Source organism: Lissotriton vulgaris, chromosome 6 (genome assembly GCF_964263255.1).
Source record: "Lissotriton vulgaris chromosome 6, aLisVul1.2, whole genome shotgun sequence".
Lineage (NCBI taxonomy): Eukaryota > Metazoa > Chordata > Amphibia > Caudata > Salamandridae > Lissotriton > Lissotriton vulgaris.
Genome location: NC_141694.1, coordinates 452,609,980 through 452,631,081, shown reverse-complemented (window position 1 = coordinate 452,631,081; position 21,102 = coordinate 452,609,980).

Here is a 21,102-nt window from a genome sequence, read left to right as displayed (position 1 = left end):
TTTATAAAAAGAGTGAGGAAACGAAAAGGAAGAGTAGTAGAAAGAAAAGAAAACAGTGCCAGAGAGAAAAATGAGGACAGTCAGACACTGTGAGGGAGTGAAACAGTTATAGTGACTAAGGCATAATTTAAGGTGAGACACAGTGAAAAAGACTTAGAGACTCACCTTTAACAATGCTTTATTAGATGTAGAACAGTGGCAGTCACAAACCAGATTTTCTTATGCCGAATCTCTGAATAATGCTTCTGTCACTGCAGCCTCAGAATAATGGCACAAATTTCCTCTCAATATAGACTCATATTCGTCTACATAACAATCATATTTCTTCCCACACAAATTCAAAATCAAACTAACATTTCAGTTGGTTGTACCTTTCAGTATTTTCAAAGTCACATAAAGTTCACCCTTCACCCTCTGCCTTCTCTGGCTGTTACCATGGTAACACCTCATTCTGCACCTGGCTGAAGACACAGGTCAAAAGTTCATATCTCAATGTTGCAAATCAAACCAGCAAGGCTGATTGACCTCCAAACACACCTGCGTATCCACTGCTTTGTTAGTTTTCATGATTTTTTCTCAACCAATAGCATTTTCTGTTTTAAAGAAAAATTACATTCAACCTAGTCTTCAATCTTGAATTGTAAGAATTAACCAATCATTTCTAGTTTTTCAAGTGCACCAAACCTCATCCACTTTTTTTCAAAACTCTCAGCTCCTAACTGCCATTTCATTTCCAGAACCCATCTGAGTACTACTGGATCTGCCTTGAAAATTATGAAAGTTTGGCTTATAGGACACAGCTTTGTTTACTGGAGTGAAAGATATACAGCAAACAGAGGTATTTCCAACCTTGATTTACCAAACGTGGACATTATGTGGTTTGGCCAGAGAGGATTGAGATGTCAGCAATTGATACCATTGGTGAAAACCTTTATGCATCTCCCACAACCTGACCTCATAATTGTGCACTGTGGTGGAAATTATCTAGGCATATTGACTGGGGTAGGTCTGGAAATGATTTTAAAGGACACCTTTGGGCAATTGATGTCACTTTTTCCTCAAACTGCCTTTGTGTATTCCAATATATGCCAAAGACAGAAATGGAATTGGTCCAATCAATATTGTCCACAGATTGAGAAAGCAAGGAAACATGTAAATAAATCTGTTTCTGCTTTCCTCAGAGACTATGGCATGGGTTCTATATACCACAACAACTTGCATTACAACATGCGAGGCATCTATAGGAGAGATGGTGTACATTTCACGTATGATGGGAACAGAGTCTTCCTCTGTAACATGAGACTCTGCATCGGTACTTACTTGTAGGTACAAAAAACACCCCATTAACACAACAGCTCTTTTTAGAGCCAACCAACATCTAAACACTCAAACTTGTAATTTAACTCCATTTGTTAAATCTATTTTTGTCGCCGTGCGCGCACCTCGCAACTTTTTTGAAAACAAAAAAATATATATTTTTGGCTTTGGGGGGTCCTTAATGAACCCCCTGAGAAAACCTAGGGGGTCAGGGAGTCACCACCCTGCCCCCTTTCCAAGATCTCGCATATAGTTTTTCACAGTCTTGTAAATAGTGGTGCGCGATCGGGTGCGCGCAGCCCGCAACTTTTAAAAAAAAAAATGTTTCTTTTTGGCTTTGTGGGTCCTTAATGAACCCCCAGAGAAAACCTAGGGGGTCAGGGAGTCTCCACCCTGCCCCCTTTCCACGATCTCCGCTATAGTTTTTCACAGTCTTGTAAATAGTGGTGCGCGATCGGGTGGGCTCACCCCGCAACTTTAAAAAAAAAAATATATATTATTTTTGGCTTTGGGGGCCCTTAATGAACCCCCTGAGAAAACCTTTGGGGGCAGCGAGTCTCCACCCTCCCCCCTTTCCACGTTCTGCACCTTTCTTCTCAACAATATGTTGACTCGCACTGACAAAATGGCGGTCAACACTTCCTGATTTAATCCGAATCGAATGTTGACGGACGTCAAACAACAAATCAGAATTCCGCTCACGCACACACGGGTGCGCGCACCCATGCGCACTTATAGATATATAATTGATTTCAACTTTAATTTTCTCAGCAACTACTGGAGGGATTTACACCATTTAAAGAAAAGCGTAATCTGTGAACCAGTCTCTACCCATTTGCAAAATTTCTTATAATTCCATTCAGCCGTTTAGACTGTAGCCATGTCTAATCATCCTATGGAAAATTGCATGGGGAAAACACGTTTTGGGACCCCCCTTTTTTCTCGGGCCCCCCAAGACTTTCAGGGAAGGAGCGGAGCGTAACGGGCCATCTTCTTTGAGAAATTCACATAGATTGATCAACCGGCTCCAAAGTCATCCCCAATAGAATGTTGAAGATTTCCTATGGGAACTCAGTCCTAGCTATAACTACCTACTGGCGACCGCCAGTAGGTAATATATATATATATATATATATATTTATATATACATATACATATATATATATATATTCATTATTATATATGTGTGTTTAACTTTATTAAATTATGTGTATTTGTTAAACTTGCTAAAATGTATATTTTCGGTCCAATTCTGATCTCGCTCGGAAAGTCCCCGAACGCGATCGGCCGTAAAAAGTACAAGCCGTACGCGTCTTCTCCGCCCGACGCGTACAGCTGTACTAGCAAGCAAGTACAATCTGAGAAACGCAAAATCACCGACCAAATCTTTTCCGGGTCCAAACCGCTCTGTAGGCCCCGTCCGTAAGCAAACCACTCTGTGCAATGGAGGCGAATTCCGACGGAGCCAGTACGATGCACGTGTCGGACAGCTGGATCAAGCCAAAATTTCCGGCTCGCAAAACATCTGGGAAGCTGCCTTTGGGGGTCTGTGTTGGACCCCCCATCACCCGCAGCCTTTTGACTCGGACACAGGGGGAGACCCAAGGGTCTCCCCAACACCGGCATGTACGGTGTAGATGGCACCGATGCCTACTCACTGTAGGGGGCGTTCTTGTGAGTGACGAATCCATTCAGTCAATGCGAGCCCATTTACGCTTCGTACGACCGACTTCCATTGGCTTCTCTGGGAGTCTGACCGAATCGAGTCCGGCAGTATGTAGCCACATTGTACTTGCTTAGTCGGACTGAAGGAGTCCGGCTAGGGTCGGAAAACACTCCAGATCTGGATCGGTTGGAGAGCTTTCCGACCCAGATCGGAATTGGCCCCTAAATTTAATTTTTTTAATTCATGTTAATATTTAATATATTTCACATAAATTATTTTATTTAATATGTACATATAAAAAACGATATTTTGTACAACTATATTAATGACATCGCTATTTTTTGGGATATTTTTGTACTGACCTTTATAAATATACGATGGCGATATTTTTCACATCAATATTTATAACTCAATATTGTAGTATGGGGGTACTTTGAGTGTCGATATTCTGTCAGTGAACAAAGTTTAACACCTTGAAGGGGATGGTGTTGCTTCCCGAACCTAGATGTTAAGAATGTTCCATCAGAATCTAGAACTGCCAGTAAGACTTTGATTGAGGCTTCAAGGTTTGATTGCATCATGTGTCTTTCTGGAGCTATGGTCCATATCCATTTGTGCCCTCTTGTCATTCATTTGAACATTCATTGGAGGTGAGAATTTCACGACTTTAAGAAGTTAATTTCAATTTCCTCTCATGTGAAACAGAGGCTGAGTTGGTAGTTAAACTTGAAGAACTTGAGATTTGGAATGCATGTTCTGCTGGGGTATCAGTGCTTCATCATAACAGATCATACTAGGGAAATGAATTAATACAATCGAGCAATTTAGTGACTGTATCTTATGTGAATAACCAGTGCGGAACAAGGACATTGCATGGGGGTCTACGCAGTGGTCTGAAAATCATGTACTGTAAATTGGGTGTGATCTACTTAAGACGGGGTGGACAATGTGGAATTGAATTCTTTTAGCAGCAGTTTCCATCCCAGTGAATCTAATTGCTTCATTCAGTATTTCAGGATATATGCAGGAGGTTCAGGGTTTCATACCTAGATCACTTTGTAATTAATAAGTACAAAACCATGCTGAAATGTTGTTCCAGGTTTCCAGAGAAGGGATCATGGAGGTTTATCCTCTGCTAGTCGCATTGCCACACAAACTACTATATACCCTTTCTCCATTTGCTTGCATTCAAAGAGGTTATTGTATTTGTGCCATTTGTAAATTTTGGAAGACAAGGTAGTGTTAAGGCTGGATTAGGCATTTCTCCCTAAGGAACCTTCAGCTGTTAGCAGAACTCAGGAAGTGATTCTGCAGGAATTTTTTCTGTCTCCTTCCATTCTTGAGGCGGAAAGATTGCACTTATTTGATGTAAAAAAAAAGCATGAACTTTCTGGTTGATTATCTTCGTTCTGTAAAAAAATGATTCTCAGTTTGTAACCTTTGGGGACTCATTGAGAGAAAATAAGCTTCCACATTGACTATGATTAGCTGGATTAGACCTATCATTTCCTGGTTTATCCTGTCACTGATCAACCTCTTTCAGAAGCTAATCATGGAAGGTCAATGAGAAGTCTTGCTCTCTCATGGACAGAGGTCAGTAGGATTTCATTTGCAGAATATTGTAGAGCAGCAATTTGGGCTTTTCCTAATTCCTTTGTACATTACTACAGACTAAGGGGAATTAGTGTGGATAAGCATTTTGGTGTAGAGGTTCTGTAATCAGTTTTTTTGTAATGTGTCACCTCAGTATCTTATGTATTTCTTGATGTCCAAAATTTAACTTTCCCCTAATATTGTTTTGGTATTCCTTGTAAGCAATGACTTGGGCCAGATTACAGAACGTAGAGGTAATGTTTAGGATTATCTACAGATACCTTTAGTCCTAGCATCCTCATACCGGTCATTTCGTCACCGGCATTCCATCCCATGCTCAGTTTTTTTTTTATACTTGAAAGGACAGTAGGATTCTGAGTACAATAAGTAATATGTGGTGACCATCGGGGAAAGGGTAAGGCTAGACATTTAGACATTTCCTGGTTTGTTTTTCGTGTCTGGAGGAGGTTACAAGTTTATAAATATAGGCTGGTACGACTTTGCCAAAAATTAGAGTAATGAAGATTACTAATAGGTAATCCAGAACATTCTAGAACCCTGGGGCATATTACCAACAAGTAGCGATATTTATCGGTAAACAGGCTTAGCGACGATTTTTTTATCGCTGAGCATCGCTGGAATTTATCGCTGAGATAACGTGCTATTAGCAACGTTTATCTCCATAGCGATACAATTTCCGGCGATAGCGGCGAAATGCGTGAAAATCGCTGAGAATACAGCGATATTCACGCATTAGCGACGAAATGCTCTTAGCCATGTTATCCACCTCCCATTGGATAACATGGCTAAGAACTGGTCTGGGCAGGTGTTAGTATTTAGAGCTATTCGCGCGTAGCGCGAATATTTCCATCGCTACGAACTCCTTGCTACTAGGCAATAGCTATGTTAGCGACTGTTTTCAGTCGCTAACAGTTTGGGTACGCCCACTTTCCATGTCATTAGCGATAAATATCGCTAACATGCAAAGCAGGCCCCAAACCACTCCCTATCACATAAAAGCTGTCGCTAACTGCTATTAGCGACAGCTTGCTAATAGGGCGATAGAATTATCGCTGCCTAGCGGCTAAAAACGGCCACTAAAGCGGCAAAAATTTCCTATCGCCACCCTTGATAATATTCCCCCCTGTTTTTTGTCCAGAGTTATGTTTAGAACGAAAGACTCAGTAATTATTCTGATTTGCCAGTGTTTGTACAAAGAGAACGTGTGCTTCAAACCCCACTACCTCGAGCATCTTTCTCCGAGTCAAATGTACTGAACTAAAGATCTGAGAGTCACTTAATGTAATACTTCGCAAAGGAAGGACACCTAACATTCATTAGAAGAAATCGTCAAGAAGAAAAACCTTTTGAAAATAGAAAACCTGATTATTATTTTGTGGGATCTTCAAAGGGAGTATCGAGAGCTGGTTTCACCTTCTGTCACAGTTTCCTAATGCACATGTATTAGTGTATTTATGTTAAATAATGTTACATACTTGTGTTTATTTATGACAATCATATTTAACCGAATCACAATTATTCCTACCTCGAGATAGCATACATATGTGTACAATATCAGTATAGGAACTACAACCTTTTCACTTTCTTTGAACTTTCATCTTCTTATCCTTAGAATGTACTGCCTGCAAAAAAGAGCCTTCCTTCTTTCCTGCAGCACAATCTTAATGTTTACTGATGAGGTCCCACAAAAATGTCACTAGGTCTGAACCACACGCTCCAGAGTTTTCATTTTGCCTGGATTGACCCTTCGAGAACAAGACTAAAATTGTTCTCCTTGTAAATGTGACCTTGTTTACTCGTGATGACTCATCCTCAGAACAGGGTTTGAAAGATTTCACTTTGGATTTGGAATGATAAATGATAAAAACAGAGCCTGGTACCAGAGAGGTTTCCGTTTCGTGAGCAGAAGCACTTAACAGCTTCCTTATCGATGGTGGCAAAACCAATCTGTGTGTGCTTTGAGTGTTTTTTTTTTTGTAATTGTAGATTCTCTGCATGCTCTGTCCACATGCAGTTTTTGTTAAGGTTACAGTTTTCATTCAGTAGTCATGTACACTTACAAAGCCAACATGGCCATTCATCATTTGCAGTAACACACAGCTCAGTAACTGCTTCACTTTTAATTTGACATTAAATTTAATTAAGCTTCTTCCGCGATCTGCGGTTTCAAGGAGGTTCTGTTTCTGTGATGGGCTTGTGTACTGAATTTAACAAACTCAGAACTTCACGCTGCATGAGAAATCGGATTAATGCTATTTGCTGTTGTTTCTGTTGCGTGTCAAACGTTCTTTCAATGCTGACGTGTGCATTTTGGTAAGAATCAGAGAAAAACTCCAATTACCTCTATGTCCTTGTCGCATCCCACGCCGTTTCCAAGTAATGAGTTGCAAAACACATTAAGAAGAAAGCCTCTTATTGTAATGGCAAAGCACATACCATTCAATACCAGTTCCTGTCTCGCATGCATCCTGTATATTTCATCATCGCCTCTACCTTGAACATAGAATTACATCACACATACCCTAGGAATAAGCTGCCCGTGCCCCTAAGTACATGTTGCTGCAGCTGAACAAATCAAACATTCAGCCCAGTAAAGAGATCTGGGTTAAAACCGTCATTATTTTGTTCACTACGCCACCCCAGTTTGGACCCAGCCATATTCAAATCAGTCTTCACATTCCTCAGACTAAACAAATCTAGCCTTATTTTTCAATAACGCTTTAATTACATGTATTTCGTCTGAACACCTGTCAACAAACTTTGAATAAAATTACGCCGAACCCAAGAATGACCTTAGATCATCCTTGAATTTGGGTGACGGAGCACTGGCATTTGCCTTCACCAACTTTTCTGTAGGTTTTATCCCATGACCACTAACTTCATGCCCCAGGCATGCAACTTTTTTCCTGCGAATTTTCACTTAGACACTTCAGCAGTAAGGTCTTTCCGATTTAGAACTTGAAGAACCATTCATAATATTTCTTCATGTTCTGATTCTGTTGCATCCCACAAAAAAATGTAAATTGATACTTGTATAGCGCACTACTCACCCGCAAGGGTCTCAAGGCACTTGTACGAATACCGCTGTGGAACCCATCCTGGCTTTCCCTGTGAGGCGTCCACTCCTGGGCATCCCCAAGGTGGAGGCAAGGCATCCTTAGCGTTGTGGGCGCCATTGTGGAGATTTAGCAAGCTATTTCCCAGAGTTGCAGAGTGGGACACCATGATTGGAATAGGCACCGAGGCGAGAATTATCAGGTTCGTGGAATTTTGAGCCCAAGACCCGCCGAGGCAGGGAATTGAACCCTGGTCCCGGTCTAGACCTCTGGGTCTGCCGCTCTAATCATTGAGGCACACTTCTCCACAAAGAGGATGTCATCTTGAAAAAACACAATGCCAGACAAATAACTAAACAGTTGAGACAACAATCTCTGAAATGCTGCAGAGGCTAAACCAAAGGGCATACGCCGAAATAGAATGCATCCAAAAGGAGTACAGAATGCAGAGATACTCCTACTAGAGGGATGCATTAAAATGTGGTGATATGCACATAATGGAAAACCATTTGGCCCCTCTCATCAGGGAAAGAGTGCCGTCAAACCGGGGAAGTGGAAATTGATCAACCACTGTGCTGTTATTGAGGCACCTGAATTCCACACATAATTGGATTTTTCTGCTGTTCTGTTGGATAATGTTGCCACAACCAACTGTGAAATCCGCTCAGAAGCTTCAGTGGGATCAATAGGAACATCCTTTTGAAACGTATCTATTTCTAATTTAACTTCCTCCCTGACTATAATGGGAATAATACATACTTTGTGAAGTTTTGGTGTGGCAGTCAATTTCACTCGAATATTTTGGGTTAAAACTTTAAGTTTTCATATTTTGCTACTAAACATCTTTCTAGCTGTCATCACCATCACACGCTACTGAACCTTGTTCAGAACTGTTTGGGTCAAGTATTTTATCCAACAAGTCAAGTCTAGAGATACTTTATTCGGCCACTAAAAGCCATAAGAGCATTTGGTAAGAGATACAGTGAACAAAAGATCCCACATGTACATTTAAAAATCCAAATCACGCAGGTAAATTGGTTTAAACCAACAGTACAAACAAGTAAAATTAGAAGCTAATTTTTAAAAGCCAGCACTAAAAATTATAATAAACATAAAATACAATGGGTAAAGTACAAGAGTAATAAAACTTTAACTCGGTAGATAGACTAGGGAGTTGACATAACGGGCACAGGGCGGCACATATAGTTCCCAGAACACAGTTAACAGATACAGCCTGGCTACTGCAGAGACGACCTCTTCCTATACTTTGTGGCCCCTGTTAAAAAGGTTGTGACCCCAAAACAAACCATGGGAGAAGAAAGCATTTGAAGATATAGTAATGCAGGTCTTACTTGAGCTGAGCTGCGGAAGTATAAACCTTTTGCTTTGGGGGTCATGAAAATCACAGAAAAAGATCAAATGTGGAGTATCCTGCTCAGAACAATTGTCACAAGGGCAGGGCTTTAGTGCACAAGGTTTTATATAGCCTTTGGGAAAGGCTAATAACCAGGGTACGAGAGTCCATTGGAATCTGGTTAACACAAAGCGATGGTATGCTTTAGTGACAAGCAACAAGTTCGGCTGTACCTGTGGGCTCAGACTCAGTGCAACACACCTCACAATGGGCTTAACTAGCTAATTACCGTCCCTAAGCCCCTACCTTTTGGCTAGAAACTGTTGTTTAATGTCTCTAATAGCTACCAGGCCTAGGGGCCTGGGATTAACATACAAGTCTGGGCTGCCTAACCATTTCATTTGCTCCATAATATACTTTAACCAGGAGATACATGAGGGCCCCTTGTGTGCAATGCAGTCCGTGTTGATGAGTTGATTTAATGTAGGGGTGGGACAAGCCCTGATTCCCAGCCAGTGCAACAACGGTGGACCGGCAATCAAGTCTGAGATATACACTACGCCCAGTTCCTCATGTAGAATGTATACCAGGATAGTGGGGGGATGGCACGAAGTTTGCGTATGAATTTATTTTCTGCCCCCTGGATAGCCCTCATGTCTTTGTAACCCCAAACAGCAGACCCACACGTGGACATAAGAGTGCATTTTTCTCTTGTACACTGTAAACAAGGCGGGATGGGCTTAGACCCCAGCCTTTTTGCAAACTCCAAGGTAGCCCCTGCAGCTCTAGCAAGGATGTTCTTTTTTTTGTGTATTTATTGTGCAGACCAAGTCCCTCGATTATAAAACAGCACCCCCAAATATGGAAAGGCTGACACTTTTGTTAGTTCTGTTCCCTTATAGAAAAACCTAATCCTGGCAGCCTTTCGAGAGCCTATCGACATGGTGAGGGATTTTAAGAAATGATTGGCTAGATCAAGTGAATCTATAAAACCATTTAAGAGTTTTTGAAGACCCATGGCAGTTCTGGTAAACAGGACCATGTCGTCTGTGTACAAGAAGGCTGGGATCATTTTGGATCCAACACTCTTTGTTCTTTCCAAACCAAAACTGAAGAACCTTCCGCTGCAACATATAGCTTGTGCACAGTTCTTCGATTCTTGAAGTCAAAAACAAGTAATCTGCAACCTGGTATGTCAATCTTTTCTCCGGTAAACCTTTCCTGTTTCACATCTGTAGGTTCTAAGTATAACCCAATTACATTTACAAAATTGCTTTTCCACACACTGAGAGCAATGATGGTGAATGGGGACCCCGAGGCCTCTGCCACCTGTAAGGAAACACCATCAAAATTAATAATACATAATGGTTTGTTCCTATCATTACATTTAATATTCACAACAAAACTTTTTCCATATTTTGTTGGCATACAACACATCAGGATCTTCCTCATTACTAATCTCTGAAAACCTCAAATCACTTACTGTCTGGCAAGCAACTTGGTTCTTCTTCTTTCATTTTTCTTGCACACTCTAGCAAAATGCCCTACAATGCTGCACTCCAAGCATTTTGCATATTTCGCTGGACACCTTTCAGTGCATTGTGTGCATTGCTACTGCATGGGTAACTAACAAATGTGGAGGTTTTCCATTGGTTGAATTTGCTGTCCTTGGTTAAGCCTCTGTTGAAATTGGATTTGTCATATGTGTTTTTTGAGCGCTTTCCTTTTCTTCCTTCCAATATCTTATTAATCAATGGATTGTTATCTTGTGGAGATACTGCTTAGCACCTCAATCCGAAAGTTCAGCCTTCTTTACCAAAGCAATGATCCCCTTTAAAATTGAGTCACCTTCAATCCAAAGTTTATTTTGGATTTTTTTGTTTTTTGTACACATAACAATTTGATCGCGAATCATATCATCATGCAAGATACAATGTACATGTTGCAGCAAGCATTTTAAGATTAGAAACATAGTCCTTAATTGACTTATTATGTAGTTGCTTCCTTTTAATAAATGTACACCTAGTAACCGCAATACATATAGTGGGAGAGCAATGTTCATCCAGATCTAAAATAGCGCTTTTCAATTTTTCATTTTATTTTGTTATGGAACTCCTAAAGAGGTCCACAAAACACATCCTCAGATAAAAAAAGAATACACATTTTATGTAACATACAAAATTATTCCTTATACATTGCTATGGTTGTTCTTATATCAAACATACCGAGAGGAGTCCAAGTAGTGCTAAAATACATGATACAGACAAGTAACCAACCAGTAGATTTCATTTATCGACATAATAAAAATGTGCAATTAGCGCTAAAAATACATAAAACAATGAAAGGAATTCCAAATAAATAGGCAAACATATTTAAAAAAATTGATAAATCTTACAACAAACCATTTCATTCGGAGGTGACAGAACCAAAGGTCTTGCCTCTTGGGCAGAGTGGATATTACATTTAATGAAAACTGGCTTTAAAAACAATCGCCAAGCACTTTGCAGCTTTGGGCATACAAAAAGCACATGATTAAGATCTTGGATTTGCAGCTAGCATAATTCACAAATTCTCTTCTCTCTATGTTTTATCCAAGATTCCAGTAACATCTCTTAGCTGCAGCAAGTTAAATCTCAGTTGGAGTATCAGTCTTCTGATCCTGTGAGGGATATTCCAAGTTTGATAAGGCTGTGGTTTATTCCCCGGAGCACTCCCTATGACCGCCTCATTACTGGACATGAACTGGCTGGAGGCCACGTCTCTCACCAAACTAATAGGGGATCTAAACTTCTTTAGAAGTTGTTACAGTACAGATTGGGACATAGGAGAAGCAGAAATCAAACTAAGGCCGAATGTATCATTTGCACGTACAAAGGATCTAAAAAACGTTGATTGTTCTTTTTGCTTGTCAAAAATGTCTATTCTCAGGGTGACCCTAAATGTGCCCTACTCCCCCAAAAGGAAGGAATTACCCCCCTAAGAACTGCAGGCAAGGATAGGGTAAAGGACGAAACTAATCCAAATTCGAGGCACAGTGCATGTGGGGCTGCCAAGGAGTTTAAATTACAAATTTGCCTACTGGATTTGCCCTTCCGACTTATCTACAGAAAGCCAATAATGCATGTCCAGCACCTCGGAAGGATATATTAAAGAGGGAGGGATTTTGACCTTAAAAACAGATTAAACATGGCCAGAGTTGCGTCTCCTGCAAGTTTTATAAAATCTGTTTAGTGCACTTGCTTGGGAGACAGCTTTACTGACACAATGTTTAATGTGCTCCAAATCTCGGCCAGTTTTAGAAAAAACCCTTACCCAAATATAGATACAAGTCAACCAATTCCAATTTTTCATAACCAAGCATCCATCCTAAACTGCTCCTAATTCTAAGCTCCTTTTTACAAAATACCAAAATCTTGCTTTTTGCGTTATTGACCTTAAAGAAGTGAACCTCTGCATATTTACTTACGGCATCTAACTGGCGTTGCAGGCGATAGGCATTAGATCGAATATTGCAACATCAACTGCGTATAATAGAGAGAAAACGGACATTGTACCAATTTTTGGGGCATCCCCCCTTACCGTGTTCAGAGTGCCGTGGAGATCAGCAATATACAAAGAAAATAAATGTGGTGCTAATAGGCAACCCTGTTTGAGCTCATTGTGCATTCTAATTTTACATGATAGCCCCAGCGAACCTCCCATCAGAACCGGGCACCAGGTGTCTGTATGCAATTCCATAATTCGACCTAAAAGTTGATATGAGTCAAGTCAAGTCAAGTCAAGTCAAGTCAAGTCAAAAAAACTTTATTCGATTAATTAAAATCATAAAAGTATACTACAAACACAGAAACACATATAACAATGAAGTAGGCGTACATTTCATTCATTTTTCACCAAGACAGTACATTATGTAGTATACATTTAAAAAGATGTTAAAAAGGACGTTAAAAAGAACATTTATGCAGGATGAATCGGGTTCAGATGTTACTTTTAACTTTGTGGATAGATCAAACCCCTTGATTAAAACATCACTTTTATATTCTAAAGGTAGTTCATTGCCATATTCAAAACAAATTAAAACTATACGGAGCAAAATTAATTATGCAAATCATAAGGAAATATGTTTTATAATATGCTACATCTCAATATTTACATTGTTCATTCAGCTGTTGAGGTATTCAGTGATCTAAGTCGTTTAGCTCTCATGGCTGCAACCAAAAAACTAGCAACCCCAAACATTACAATAGGGGTCTCCATAATTTGTAAAAACAGCAATGCGGGTTTCACTTGCATAAATCCCCTGTTTCTCAAAAGCGGTAGTAAATATTTTTCTCTCCCCTCCGCAAAAAAAGGACAAAAAAATACAAAATGGATCTGGTCTTGGTCAGAGAAAGAATCGCATTTACATGGGGCATGATCCCTTGGCTTGTTCCATTTCGGATAATCACCTAGAAGGAGGTGCATCTGATTGAAACGGAATTTTGTGAGAAGCCACCAGTGGTATGGCCTATTCACTACCCTCAAATAAGGCTGGATGGACATGATATGCCAAGGAGAATACGTTTTCTACACAGCGTTTGGTGGTCCACTTTGTCAAATGCCATGGAAAAATCAATACAAGCTGTATATAGTGGCATTCCTCAGACACAAACATATTTCTCTACAATTGTCTGAGCAACCACTATATTATCCAAGGTGTCATGGTTCTTTCTAAAACCAGCTTGTTCCGGGGGAAGGATATTCTGATCATAAATTAATTGTTAAAGATGGCTTAATATGGTTTTTGCAAATAATTTGCTTGAGGCATCCAGAAGGGCAATCTGTCTGAAACTAGTCGGTAACTTTTTCGGTCCTTTTTTTATACAGGGGGACTATAATACTCCCCTTCAAAGACGGTGATATTGTATTCATAAAAAAGCAATGTTTAAAAAGTGTCTCTAAAAATTACCCCACGCTTGTGGTTCTTTTTTAATTAGTGCAATCGGGATTCCATCTGGCCCTTGTTCGCCGGATGTTCTTGCATTCTTTATATATCCTACCACATCCTTTCCAGACGGGGGGCCAAATTCAGTAAATTCAATAGACGTGGGTTTAACCCCATTTGTCATCACAGATCAAACTGGGCTGTTGTTTCCATATAATAGGGAGATGTAATTCACCCAGTCCTTTTCTGGAATTGGTGTGGATAGTTCCCTCTGCCTCGAAACAGTATTCTGCGATCAAGCAGCAATACTTTCTTGTGTGTTAGACCCTTGCGGCTTCCCTCAGCCCAATCCACTTGTCATCAAGCTCCCTTCTTTTTACACAAAGCATAATATGCCTTTTTATTTGCTTAAGGCGATCGATTTCCCGCTGCCAGTCAGTGACAAAAAGTATATGCTGTTTTCGGACAAGATGGTTAATTGCTCATTTTAAGGAAATCATATGAGACGTTTCCTGTTTACACAGGCGAGGTACCTAAGATGTAGAACTTAAATTACAAATCTTCTCTATTTGAGCCTCAAAGAAGGGTATAATATTAAAGTGAGTTAAACCCTGCTGTTCCATTTGGGCCATCTTCACACTTGAGCCTACATCAAGGATTTTTTTTGCGTCCAAAAGACATACTGTTTGCTTTATTAAAGGAGGCCCTGCCCTGACCAGCATTAACCAGATCCAATGTGGGTAGAACAAAAGCCACTGTCATACCTATGGTCGCTCCATATCGACGGGCAGACAAAGAAGTTATCACAAGCCCCAAACATTTGGTAGGTCACAATTACAGAGTCTAAAAGTCTCTGAGTTTGTTGTGAGTGAAAGGTAAAATGTACAGTTTTGTCAGCAGGCACTCTCCCATTTAAAATAACAAGATCTAAACTTCTCATACAATCAAGCAAAACAAACCCCAGCTTATCTGTTTTTACTTTGTTTGATATTGAAATCTCGGAAATGTGCAAAATTTCCTCCTTGTCTGTATTTGCATAAATCCCTGATGCAGAGTTCGAAATTTTTGCATTTAAATTCTCCACTAATGTCACATGGGGACATTCTTCCCTGATAACTATATCATGAATAAAAGAGAAAAATGCACGCAAAAAGGGATCTGAATTTTTCCCAGGGGGATATACATATTCGCCATGAGGAAAGAAGTGGACCTGCCCGGTTCTCCCAGACATGCAAACTTCACACATATATATAGGTTTGAGGAGTCTGAACGTGATCCTCTTGCTGACGGGGAGCCAGTGCAGGTCTCTCAGGTGGCCAGATATGTGGCTGTGTCAGGGGATGTCCAGGTCGAGTCGTGCGGAGGCGTTCTGGATGCATTGGAGTCTTTTCTGAAGTTTGGCTTTGGTTCCGGCGTAGAGGGCGTTTCCGTAGTCCAGTCGGCTGGTGACGAGTGCCTGGGTGACCGTCTTCCTGGTTTCGGTGGGGATCCATCGGAAGATCTTTCAGAGCATGTGCAGGGTGTTGAAGCACGATGATGAGATGGTGTTGACTTGTCTGGTCATCGAGAGGGTGGAGTCCAGGATGAAGCCCAGGTTGCATGCGTGGTCCGTTGGCTTGGGAGTGTGCCCAGGGCAGAGTGCCACCAGGAGTCGTCCCAGGCGGAGGGCGATGACCCCAGGATGAGGACTTCCGTCTTGTCTGAGTTCAGTTTCAGGTACTTCATCCACTCTGCGACGTCTTTCATCCCTTCCTGTAGGCTGGAAGGAGAGGATCAGCTGGGTGTCGTCGGCGTAGGAGATGATGTTGAGGTTGTGTTGGCGTGCAATGGCTGCGAGGGGGCTCATGTAGACGGTGAAGAGGGTGGGGCTGAGCGATGATCCCTGTGGTACGCCGCAGATGACTTCGGTGGCCTCGGATCTGAACGGGGGGAGGCGGGCTCTCTGGGTTCCTCTGGCAAGGAACAAGATGATCCACTCCAGTGCCTTCTCTTAGATTCCGATGTTGCTGAGGCCCTGCACTAGGGTGCGGTGGCAGACAGTGTTGAACGCTGCGGAGAGGTCCAGGAGGATGAGGGCCGCTGTCTCCCCATTGTCGAGCAGGGATCTGATGTCGTCAGTGGCTGCGATGAGGGCGTTCTCGGTGCTGTGGTTGGCTCGGAAACCGGACTGCATGTGGTTGAGGAATCTGGTCTCGAGGAAGGTGGCAAGCTGTCTATTGACAGTCTTCCTGATGACTTTGGCAGGAAAAGGGAGGAGCGAGATGGGGCGGAAGTTCTTGAGGTCGGTGGGGTCCGCTGTTGGTTTCTTCAGGAAGGCGCTGAGCTCAGCGTGCTTCCAGCTTTCCAGGAAGGTGGTGGTGTTGAAGGAGGCAATGATGATGTCCCGGAGTTGGGGTGCGATGATGGAGTCGGCTTTGTTGAAGAAGTGGTGGGGGCAGGGGTCGGTTGGGGATCCGGAGTGGATGATGTTCATCGTGCGGGTGGTGTCTTCGGTGCTGACCGGGGTCCAGGCACAGAGGGTAGTGGTGGGGGGCATTGGTTCGGTGGTTGGGTGCGTGGTTGGTGCGCCAAAGCTGTTGTGTATTTTGGCGATCTTGCGGTGGAAGAACGAGGCGAGTGAGTCGCAGAGGTCTTGCGAGGGAGTGATGTTGTTGTTTCTGGCGGTGGGGTTGGAGAGCTCTTTGACAATGCTGAAGAGCTCTCCAATAATAATAATAATATTAAGGGTCTTTCATCAAGTTAATTGACTTAAAAAACAATTTTCTCTTTAAATAATGCTTTGAGTAAAGGTAAACTGGCCCATAAGATATTAACGTATGGTGGTTCACTGTAATATAAAAGGTGGCGAAATGGATTTTTTAAACATGTAATTGTTATAACCTCAAATATGGTGGTTCAGCGTAATTGAAAAATAATCAAAAGAGTTGTCAAGCATATGGTAAACAGCAATCCTCTCTAATAATATAATTAAGACTGTAATTACGTAAACTCTATCACTTGAATATAAAACATGTAGAACCATTGACTAATAAGGGTTGAAAATAATCATGCCACAAAAAATCTTTGTTTTCACAAACTTCTTGTTTTAGTGATTTCGGATGTAGCCATTGAACCCTAATATCCACAATGTTAAATGGAGCCAAGTAATTTTCAGTGTCAAACCTTAAATTGTGACCGTGTTCACAAAATATCCCTTCGCTTGTAAGTCAAAAGGATACCATTTCTCTTAAGCATAAAGTGAAATGAAACAACATGCCATGTCACTTAGTTAGACCAGTAATGGTAGCGTAAATCCAGCTGGACTGGTGAGTTCTGGACAAAACCACAATTGAAAAGACAGCCGCGAAAGAAATACGAATAAGTAATGGGGAATTGAAGTAATTACCTGATCTTAATGATCAAGGCGCGTGGTCTGTAAGTAAGGAAAAGCAGGGGAAAAAAGTTTATAATGGTGCATTCAATGGAAACGCAATGTAGCGTCAATGTAGTTGCATTTAAGGCGCAGTCCATAATTATTTAACTGAATAGACTGACCGGGGAACCGGTGATAATTCCAACCCGGTCCTTATCGGGTGGTTTTTAGTTTTCAAGATCACGGCACCAGTCGTTTGGTCCGGTTGCCGTCAACAAATAGTTAATGTGAAGTTCACACAAATAGATACAGTAGCGGTAAGGCTGGAATTTAAAAAATGGAAATACGTGTTTCAGTGGTGGGGTTCTTAAGTTGTGATTATATTCCTACCGAGATGTACCCTCAGCGAAAAACGTCCCGATTCTTACCCGTGTTCAGCCCGTAATTATGCCTTGTACAGCGTCGGTCTACAAGTGCGGGAACAACGAAGGCAGTTGTGCCCGCCCCTTTTCAAAGAGCAGGTCGCGAAAAACGCTAGAATGCTCCAAGTAGATAATGGGTGGCAACAAAAGGAAGAGTTACTTCCAAGGGGACCCAATAGCAGTTCACCAGCCACTTATTGCAGAGGGCTAATCAAATGACATTAATTCCAAATATTTACGTATAACACAATGAGAAAGTTAAAATACCCTCCACCCTTGGGGTGTTTCGATTATAAAGTAGGGGAATAGGTTATGTGAATATCGTTGGAATGCTCAATAGAAGCAATTAGCGATATAATATAACGTTAGAACGCTCCAGGTATATAACGAGTGGCCACCAAAAGAGGAAATAATTTCAAGGGAATCCTAAAACGGTTTACCAGCCAATTATTATTGTTAGAATGCCCAAGGTAGAAAAGGTTAAGTCGGATGAAAGGATAAATAACTACAACAAAGGGGGCGTTTGATTATAAATTTGGGAATGGGTCATGTGAATATTTTAATTATTTCGCAGCTGTCTATAGGTATGTGAGAAAAAATGAAAATTATATTATTCCAAATCGATGCATTTGGAGAATGTTAAATTCAGTATTCACAGAAAATCGGCAGAAATTGAAAACAAAAAAAGTGGGAGGAAAAGGATATAGGAACCTCAAACTCTATGTTGTCAAATGAGGTTTTTGATTCATCTCAGAAAATAGATGTGCATAGTCATACCCTTAACATAGATTAACACGTAAAACTTAATCTAATAATCACACATATTTTTTGACAGAAACTATTGAGTTAATACGTTGATAACAAGATATCATTTTTCTTGAAGAATCAGTTGTACATTTTCTATATATGTTACAGATACTTGGGATGGACTGTCTGATAGGGGATCATCCTAGGTATCAGACCCCAAGAAAAAATGCAGTTCATCATCAGTGTTTTGGCCTGTCCTGGTCGTGTCTAGACACATGATCCATAGCGCCTCTTGTCCTCTAAGGTGTAGCTCTCTGTTTCCTCCTCTCACTGTAGCCCGTACAACATCAATGCCATAGAAGGTGAAGGATTTGATATTACCTTGTGAGGGACATGAGGCCATATGCATAGCCATGGGATATCTCGGATCCTTAGTGGCATATGCTCTTGCGTGTTCTCTTATGCGTTCTCTGAGTGCCCTGATTGAACTTCCCACGTATCTGCTCTTACAGGCACATTCAATAATGTACACTGTAAATTTCGTGTCACAGTTAATGTTTGTTTTGATTGTATATAGTTTAGATCTATGATCCAAAAATGATTTGGTTCCATGATTGGCCCATCTGCACATTGAGCACATTCCGCATTTGAAAAAACCTTTTGACTTCTGGGTCAACCAATCACAAGTTCTTGTGTCATTAGGTACAGTTGGGCTTAGTCTGTTCTTTAAATTCCTTCCTCTGCGAAAGGTTAGTTGTGGGTGGCTTCCTATTGCAGTTGATAGTGTTCTGTCAGCACTAAGGATCCCCCAGTGTTTTTGAAAACTCTTCCGTACCACAGGACTTAATTCATTAAAATCTGTGATGAGTCTCACCGATTGTTGGTTTTTATCAATTCTAGGAGTTTTGGGTGTTAGGGTTGACTCTCTGCTTATTTTTTTGATCTTTTTGTCTGCTTTGGTAATGATCTCAGGTTTATAACCCCTCTTGGAAAACCTGGACTGCATATCATTTTTGCAGGTTTCAAATTCTTGTTCTTCGCTACAGTTTCTTCTGGCTCTCATGAATTCTCCATAAGGGATACCATTTAGCTGATGGATAGGATGAAAGCTATTACTATGAAGAATTGAATTGCATGATGTTTTTTTGCGGAATAGTCTGCTGTGGAAAGTCTCAGTTTTAACATATAGTTCTAAATCCAGGAAAGAAACATTAGATGTACTGATATGCGTGGTGAATTGCATGTTCATCTCATTGTCATTCAGATATGTACAGAACTCCATAAGTGTGGTTTCAGTCCCTGACCATATCAGGAGGCAATCGTCTATGTAACGACCCCAGTATAGTATGTAGTCGGTCCATTTGGTGCCTCTGATGCTCCAGATCATATCAGCCTCAAGAGCACCCATGTAAATGTTGGCAAAGGAAGGGAAAAACCTTGAGCCCATGGCTACTCCTCTGGTTTGTCTATACCATCTTTTGTCAAATACAAAGAAATTTTGATTCAATATGATGTCCATCATTGTCACCAGCATTTTGGTATGTTCGAGCAGTGTGATGGGTCTGGTATTTAATGCTCTGGTTACGGCTGCTAGTCACAGGTCTGACTCAATGGAGGTATATAGGGATACCACATCAAGGGTCGCCATTATCAATCCAGGTTGCCACGTGATGTCTGCTAGGATACTTAAGATATGTTTTGAATCCTGTATGTAGGATGGCATGTTTTTTACCAATGGATTCAGGAACTTATCCACATATTGTGAGAGTCTTTCTGTCGGACCCCCAATCCCGGACACAATTGGTCTTCCTGGTGGAAATGAAGCAGGTTTGTGGATTTTAGGGAGAGTGTACAACCAAGGATAAGATGGACGCGTCACTTTTAGGTACAAATATTCCGCATCATTTATCAGGCCCGCATCCTTCCAGTCTCTCAGATGGTTGTTGATCCGTATTGTTAAGGGACCCATTGGATTGCTGGCTATTGCTTCATAACAGGAGTTGTCTGAAAGTTGAGAAAGAATTTCTGCGTTGTAGTCTATTCTGTTCATGACCACAACATTTCCTCCTTTATCCGCTTCACGGATAATTAGGTCCTGGTTGTCACTTAGAGTTTTTAACGCTATTCTTTCTTCTCTCGTTAGATTGTCTCTTTTCATATGTCTGTGGTTAGAAACTTTAGTCTCATACTTGTTGATATCTTCCAACACCAATTTATAGAAAGTATCAATAGTGTTGCCACTGGGCAAAGTGGGTGTCCATTTAGACTTGTTTTTTAGGCCACTATCTGTGGTGCTGTTTGTTTTCAGTTCCAAATCAGTTAATAGATCATTGAAGGAATTTGGAGGATCATCAAAATCCGTGATTGACAGTAGCAGGTGTGAGGCCAGGACCTCTTGAATGCTGATAGCGTTGGTAGAATCCTCTACTAGGTTGTCAGTGCCAGTGGTAATATCTGTGGGTGTACCCCAGAAATGCTTTTTTAATTTGAGTCCTCTAATGTATTTGAACAAGTCAATCTTCATCCTACAAGGGTCCCCTTGTTCAGTGGGATTAAAGCTTAAACCTTTGCTCAGTAATGAGATCATATGTTTGTCCAGGTTTGCGGATGAAAGGTTAATCACCTGTACATCCTGATCAGGTGTATCGTT